Raw genomic sequence first — 8199 nt, 5'->3', positions numbered from 1 at the left:
TTTTATATCTAACTTTTCAAAATGTGATACTGAGTTTAGAATTGCCAGGTCTAACTGCTTTCCAGGTACTGCTGCTCTACTATCACTACTGAACACACACTAATGGGTTGGAGCACCAAGCATTTTCTACGTACTGCCACCGTAATTCTCAATTCTCTGAATGGCTATACCCAACTTCAGAGCTGAGATAAATGACAAGGTAAGCTTATTGTCCAAGATCACACAAAGAGAAAGAGGAAAATCCTGGAAATGGTCCCCAATTCTCTTGCATTCCAAATCCTAAGCTCTTGGCCCTGCTTCAGGAAATTTCTGAAGAGGTGTCCACAAACAGACATTCTTAAAAGCAGTGTGGGAAAGAATTTCCAGTGCCTGTTTTATAATTCCTGAACATCTTCCATCTGGGAAGCCTTCACACTATTATCCAGACATCTGAAAATTCCGGGGACTATAAAATTGTAAATGTGGCTTCTGAAAGTTCTTGCTCAACAGAAATTTATTTCTTCTTGGGGGTAAGCGTCTTCCTTTGCTGGCCAAACTATGGCTGATTAATTCATTTGGCTAAAGCCAATGTGTCTTAGACCCAACTTTCTTCTTTCCCCAGATAGCTCCTCACATATGGTGAGGGACCAGAGGAGGGTATGAGCAGTAAGAAGAGCTGTCTTTCTCTTTGAGAAGTAACTAGGTATTCGGGAATTGGTGAGTATAACAGAGCCACCATCTTCACATGCAGAGGCAGCACATTTTTAACTGTGAGCACAGAAGGTCTTCATTATCCGAAGATAACGTGCTGGAAAACTGCAACCTAACATGAATCCATCAAAAATTGGGACTACATTGTCAAAATAAATGGTAAAAGACAGTTACTTGGGACCTTAACTTGAAAAGCAAAGCTGGCAATTGTGAAAACAAGCTTATTTATTTAACAAAATGCACGACTAGATTAAAATTCTACTGTCTTAGAAAATACACAACAAGAATTGAATGTGTTTTTCCTCTGCTTTTTAACAAAATTTTATAATAGCAAAATTCCATTTGCCTTGAACTTTTGCAATATTGTCATAAAGTCTCTGTCACTTCATCTGTCTCCCTCTCTCTCTCTTTTTCAAAATTATTCAAAGATTTCATAAATTTTCCTGAGGGCTTCTCTTAATCTTCACCTTTGGTATTCAGATTATTCTCCTTTAAAGCTCCAATGATATCCTCAAATGTGGTTGATTTTCTCTTCTGCTTTAACCCAAAGCCTCCTTGGTCCCTGGCTTTGGGCATAGCTAACTTGATTCTTCAACTCTAAGGGACTCCAAGAACTACTGCATCCTTTGCAAAGTTTGCAATTCAATTTTCAAATTTGCCTTGTATTTACATTGTGTTGTCTGATATTCACATTGTATTTTCACCACCATGAGACAAACCAATGAAGATGTTGACTGGATGGGTTGAGACAGGAAATGGTGTTAAATGGCGAGGGCTGTGTGAGAGGGGACCATTTTAATGATTTGTATTTTAAATGTTCTACGCCTTTGCTTTCTTATGCAAACTCATAATTTTGGCACTCCTGATATGACTCTTCTTTAATGGTATATGACTTTCCAAATCCCAGGCACAAAGATCTATTCTCCATTCTGAACTCAGGTTACCTTAAAGGCCTTCATATTACCTAGAGTTTTCTGAAATCCAAGCTTGTTTCCATGACCCACAAGGCCCAGCCGGGTCTCACAGCCCCTCTGTTCTGCATCTTTATCTTCATCACATGCTTTGCCCTTTGCTCACTCTGCTGCAGCCACACTGGGCTTCTGTAATCCTTGCTAAGCCCTTTCTGGCCTCTAGACTTCCATCCTGTTTGTTCCTTCTATCTTGAACACCCTTCCCATCATCAACTCTCATCCTTCAGGTGCAGTTCACTATCAACTTCTTGGAAGACTTCTGCTGACCGCTCCACCTCAAAAGGCAATATCCCTCAAGCCTGTAATCCCAGCACTTTGGGAGGCCAAGGTAGGCGGATCACGAGGTCAAGAGATTGAGACCATCCTGGACAACATGGTGACACTCTGACTCTACTAAAAATAGAAAAAAAATTAGCTTTTTTTTTTTTTTTTTTTTTGGTGTTTGGTGGCGTGCACCTGTAGTCCCAACTACCAGGGAGGCTGAGGCAGCAGAATTGCCTGAACCCGGGAGGCGGAGGTTGCAGTGAGCCGAAGTCACGCCACTGTACTCCAGCCTGGCACCTGGCGACAGAGCAAGACTCTGTCTCAAAAAAAAAAAAAAAAAAAGGCAATATCCTCCTCTATCACTCTTTTGCACGCACTCGTCTATTCATCTCTGTAACAGCATTTACTACAATAAATAGAGATCTTGTTTACTTTTTTATTTCTGTCTCTGAGTCCAGGGTATGTTTCAGAAAAGCAAGAACTTTGCTGAATCCTCCTTCAAATACACAAAGCCCACCTTAAACTGTGTTAAGTGGAATGATGCCATTTATAATTTGCAAAGAGGTATACGGGAAGAGCTTAGAAGCAGAGCACCCAGACTCCCTGATTTGAAAAATGTAATCAAATTTTTTCCCTGGGGCTATTGGAAGAATCTTTGCCTCTTCCTCATATATAGAAGCCAACTGAGGTATTTTAGACTGTGGGGAGAGCTTTACAGAAATATTTCAAAGATTAGGGATTAAATACAAAGGAAATTATTAATTTATGTACATGCCTTTGACCTAAGGATTTTTGCCTTATTATCAAATTTATTATCTTACATTGCCACTGAAGGGAAGCAAGACGGGAGAACTGGGATGGGGCTCATTGGTTATGATTTTTGTCAATTTCTGCTCCAAGATATGTAAGGATTACTTCAAGGGCAATTTTTTCTACTTTTCTAAAGGCTAATGAACATTGGGACTATCATGAGAAAATGAGCCATACTGGGTGATCCAAATCAGGTTCTGGTTGATGCCAAAGGGAGGTAGTCTCTAAGTCCTTGGAACAAAGGAATGGTAAAACTAAACAAGATACAGAAAGCTCAGAAATCCATGTTTTCCATTGCTAGGACCTCAGAAACCTATAAAAACAGTTGTTTTATGGGAACACTTAGCAAAGCACTGCCCAAGTCCATTTTAAAGGCTCAAAATCTTTTGACATATGGCAATCATTATGTGTGCTCAGCTGTCTATCTTGCATAACTCTTTCTTCTTCCTTCCCCCAAGGAAGGCATTTCTGAGGCCCTACATTTACCATGTTTTACAAGAAGCACTTAGTGGCAGCAAGGCTCAAAAGCAGTCTCAAGAAGAATAGCCCCAGCCAAGGACGCTGGGGGCACCAAGGCATTTTGTCTCAAGATGGAAGCCTTGAGGCAAAGCTGTTTCAGATTAGAAGGGGCATACATTCCTTGCTGGGGCTTTGCTTTAGAAGAAGGTTTAATGACTCAGATGTTCTAGGCAGCAAAGTGGAACACATTGTCTTGCTTGGCCCTTTTCAAAAACATGAGGATATGTGGGCCTCGTTGACCTGCTAGGTTGCGTTGGAGTTTTCTAATGATCAGGTGATGGAAGTGACAGAAAAACAAGTCCAGGCGAACTGTTCAACATGTCTCTGTGGTCCCCTTTGTTTCAAAGATGTGCCCTATTCTTCAGCACCAGCAGCAGCATACTCAAAAGAAGGTGTTCCTCAGCTACTGGAAGGGCAGGTGGATGCTTTCCCCACCAGCCGTCTTCTCCGGCCTTCCTATAGGAACAGATGGCAGAACATACAGAACATATCCCCATGCTGTATTCTTGGAAAAACCTCCCCAGTGCAACTTTGATGTGGTTCTTTTCAGGAAAACCTTCCAAAATGTCCCAAGGAAACAAAAACAGTTGAATCCAACTGTGTAAGGCCATGCAGCCCAGACTCGGCTCTGCCATGGAAGCCGTAATATGTTCTCTCTCGACATTCCGTCTTAAACTTGGCCCAAACCAGGATGGGCGGCACCTACAAGAAACACCCGATGCCCCACTTCAGAATTTGCTGTCAATAAAACCCATCTTCCACACCAAAATGGCTGGAAAAAAATATGTGGACATTTGTTATCCAAAATATCAAGAGCTTCTATCAAAAGAGTACACAACATCCTCTAATTCTCTGCTAGTGGAAATGCAAATTTCTACACCCTTTCTGGATGTCAAAATAATCTTTTAAAAGTGCATACTTTGTGACTACTTCTTGCAGCATTTTCTAAGGATATTTAACCAGAAAAGGAGGGGCATGGGTATTTTTCTCAACATTTTCTCGTCTCCTGACAAATCCTATCTTTCAAAAGAAAAATAGATCCAACTCCAAAACTCCTGAATTATAACGTGTTTCTTTTTTGAAGCTTCTTGGAGCGATGGCAAGAAAGATGCAATACACAGCAAGAGGAATTGCAAATCCTCTTTGGGCATACCTCTTCCAAAGGCTCATATCACCTGAGCAACTCACATACAAATTTCTCTTTCCAAAAACCAGGATCTCCATCCTTCAGACAACTCCTCCCAACTTTTCCCTGTTTTCTCTCTTGAATACCCACTTACATTTTCTAAAAAGGAAATGAATTCAGCTCCGTTTTCCCCTTGCAATTCTTCTCTTTATCCATTATTCTCATCAAAACAGTAAATCAAGCAGCAAATGCCTTAGAATACAAGGTGGGGGCAATAGGCTTGAATACTCACAAAAAATAACCTATCACTCACAATTTCTTAAAGACACACAAAGATTTACGTAGCTGTATGTTTTTTACAGCATTCTGTAAATAGTGAAAAATTAGAAACAGTCTCTTAAGGATTATTTGAATAAATTACACTAAATCCTTATGATAGAATGTTATACAGTTGTTAAAAATTGTGTTTTTAACTGATTTTCCTGTCTTGGAAAATGTCTGTGGTAAAATATTAAGTGGAAAATAAAAGCAAGATAAAATCTGAATAAATGTTATACTTCCAAATATAAATAACTATAGGCATCTTTATATAGGAAGAAAGAAATGTACTATACCAACATTTTAAGAGTGATTATTTTTGGATTAGATTATAAACACATTTTGTTTTATTGAAGTCTTTTTGCATATTTCTAGTTTTCTAACTTTTTCCATCATTTTTACTGAGTGAGGGTCTTCCAAGTGCCCGTACCACTTCAGAGGCTGGAGACAAAGCCATAGACAGGCTAGACATAGTCCATGCCCTTTTGGGTAAAAGCATGTTTTAATACAATGAACTCTTGGAGAGTAGTAATAATACACCTGTGTTTATCTTTTTGCCCAGCATTCATTCACCCTTCTTCTAATAAAACACTATTCTAATTTCCCACTCAGAAACCACTTCTTTCTCATCATCAACTGGGTAGTTTATGGGGAATTGACCCAACTCCAAGCTCCAGGAGTGATGTCGTCTAAATGTTTGTGTCTGCCTAAAATGTTGAAATCTAATCCCCAGTGTGATGGTTTAGCAAGTGCAGCCTCTGGTGGGTGATTAGGTGAATGGGATTAGTGCTCTTATAAAAGAGGCCCCAGAGAACTGCCTTCCCTTCCTCCATGTGAGGAAGCAAAGAGAAGGTCCCACCTGTGAACCAGAGATCAGGCCTTCACCAGACATCAAATCTCACAGTGCCTTCGTCTTAGACTTACCCATGTCTAGAACTGGAAGAAACAAATTTCTGTTGTTTCAAACCTACATAGTTTAGTGTATTTTGCTATAGTAACCTGAACAGACTGAGACAAGGTGCAAGCCCTAATTGACTTAAGCCATCAATCTCCCCCACTCACAGTAGCAACAATGATTGATTTAAGGAGAAGCCCATGCCTTAAGAAGCCAGTTGAATCCAACTGTACAAGGCTGTGCAGCCCAGACTCATCTGATGAGTGAGACGATGACTTCCAGAATGTGCAGGAGTTACGCAGCGACGACGTCTATTCCTGTGGAATTCATGGTTTAAGGACATGAAGTCAGTAATTTTTGCAGCCACATGTGGACTCCCTAGAATGGCTAGGAGGGCCACTGTGGCTAATGACACTATAAAGGAAATCAGATCCTGGGAAATGACATGCTTTGGCCACCTGGATTAAGCCTTGCCTGAAGCTATACTTTGAACTTTTCCATTACCTGAGCCAATAAATCCTTTTATTGTTTAATCCAATTTAAGTTCGTTTTCTGCTGATTATAGCCGAAAGAAATCTAGCTGATAGACCTATATAAAGCTGGTGCAGTGACAAGCACGCTGGCCTAAGACTCCAGAGACCTGAGTGCAAGGCCCCGGCCTTCCCTTAAATGACAGCATTGGTTAGGGAAGTCCCTTCCCCACTCTGAACCCAGCACCTGCAGAATGAAGTAGCTGGAATAGGACAGGATTTTCCAAACGCTAGTCAGGCAGACAAGGCTGCTCAATGAAAACATGTCTACCAGTCCTCAGTTCTGAAAGAAACATAAGGAATGACTAAGTTTTCATAAAGTTAAATATATTTTATTTAGAGGACTACACTTAATTATGGGACTATAAAAGTATAGGGATAATGTTTATTTCTATTTTATGCTCTTATTTGCTGAAAGTAGAAATCAAAAACTTTCTACAGTTCTTTCTAATTTAAGTCATCCAATTGTTTCTCCTTCATGAAATCTCAAAATCTGGAGATCCCTAGGCCAGATAATATTCTAAGGAAATCTCTAAATATATTTAGATTCAACAACTTTTCTATTTTTTTATTTTATTTTATTTTTCAACTTTTCTATTTTATAGGGATATATATTCAATACATGTAAATAATTTCACAGAATTCAATGCAATTTTAAAAGTATTTTTTAAATACTTAAAGTTCACTGTAGTTCTCTGGATGCTGAAGATACAAATGTGAGAAAACCATTCCCTGCAGAAGGAATTTTTTCTTGAACTTAAGGAAGGAAACAGTTGGTTCTGTTGTGCTTATTCTCTTTTTCATTTAGGTGTAGCCTATTGCAAATGTTGTCAAAAGTCCTTCCTCTGTAATTCTTTAAAATCCACAATCACCAAAGGACTGAGAATCTAATTCTAGTTGTTATACAGTTGTCTCAAGACAATAGTTGACTATTTTTCTTCACAAGGAAATCCTCTCCACAGCCTCAAAATCAGTATCTCCTTCTCGGGGGCTTTATTCCACATTCCTTGGGTGAGTTTTAGAAAGCTGGTTTAGAAAGTTATAAATCTTTTTTTGTTTCCCTGAGATAATTGTCTGAAGGTTAAGACTGACTAATATGTTTCTCGGCCTTTATCCATGGCTTGCCAGCCTCATCACATCATGACTGCACAGGCAACTCCTTTTTTAGTTTTAACTTACTTTGGAGGTAAAGGAAATTCCAATCCTGCCATTGAAAGATAAATCCCAACATCCTACAAAGAAGGGAAAAGGACACTGAAACTCTACAATCAATTTGAATTAAAATTCAACTTGATTCTGGATCTGCGGACATGAGCCATATTTTTAAAAATTTATGTTTCAAACAGGGTACAAAGAGTTTTCTCCCTGAACCATTTGCGAGTTAGATGTCCTGTTGCTGCACAGCGGCTTTCCTACATTAAGGATGCCCTCTTACATAACCACAAGAAAACCATCGGAAGCAGGAAACTAACAAGGATATTGTACCACCATCTAATCCTCAGATCCCCTTCAAGTTTCACCAATAGTCCCAGTAATGCCAATTGGGAAATGATCCTTTTCAGAATCACGTATTAGATTTAGTTGTCATGTTTCTTTAGTCTGGAAAAGTTGCTCGATCTTTCCTTGACTTTGATTGTCAACCATTCCTTGACAATATTTGAGAGCTGTGCAAAGAAGGTGTGCTGTGAGGCTCTGCCTTTCTGGCTTTGCATTTCCAGGCTGTGTGTCCCTAGGTGAGCTACTTCACCTCTCTGGGCTTTGGATTCCTCACCTCCAAAGCGGGAATGGCAGTGCCCTCAAGAGGGTTATTGTAAAGATTACAAATGAGCATCAGCATACCAGGGCACTTAGTTAGAAGATCATAAATCTCCCCTCCAATGGGAGAGCTGGCACAATGAGATTAGCACTGAGTTTTTCAAAGTTTTCTGACCTCATGAGCTTTACTGCTACTTTAGGCACATTTGGTTTTCTGAATGTGGTGCAAGCAGAGGGCGCATGGCTGACCATCCCTTTTTGATAAATCTCATGTTTGCATTTGAGAGCCATGAGCAGGCCCCATCAATGAAAGAAAAGCAT

This window comes from Saimiri boliviensis, chromosome 8 (genome assembly GCF_048565385.1).
Source record: "Saimiri boliviensis isolate mSaiBol1 chromosome 8, mSaiBol1.pri, whole genome shotgun sequence".
NCBI classification, from domain to species: Eukaryota; Metazoa; Chordata; class Mammalia; order Primates; family Cebidae; genus Saimiri; species Saimiri boliviensis.
This window is presented reverse-complemented; position numbering follows the sequence as displayed.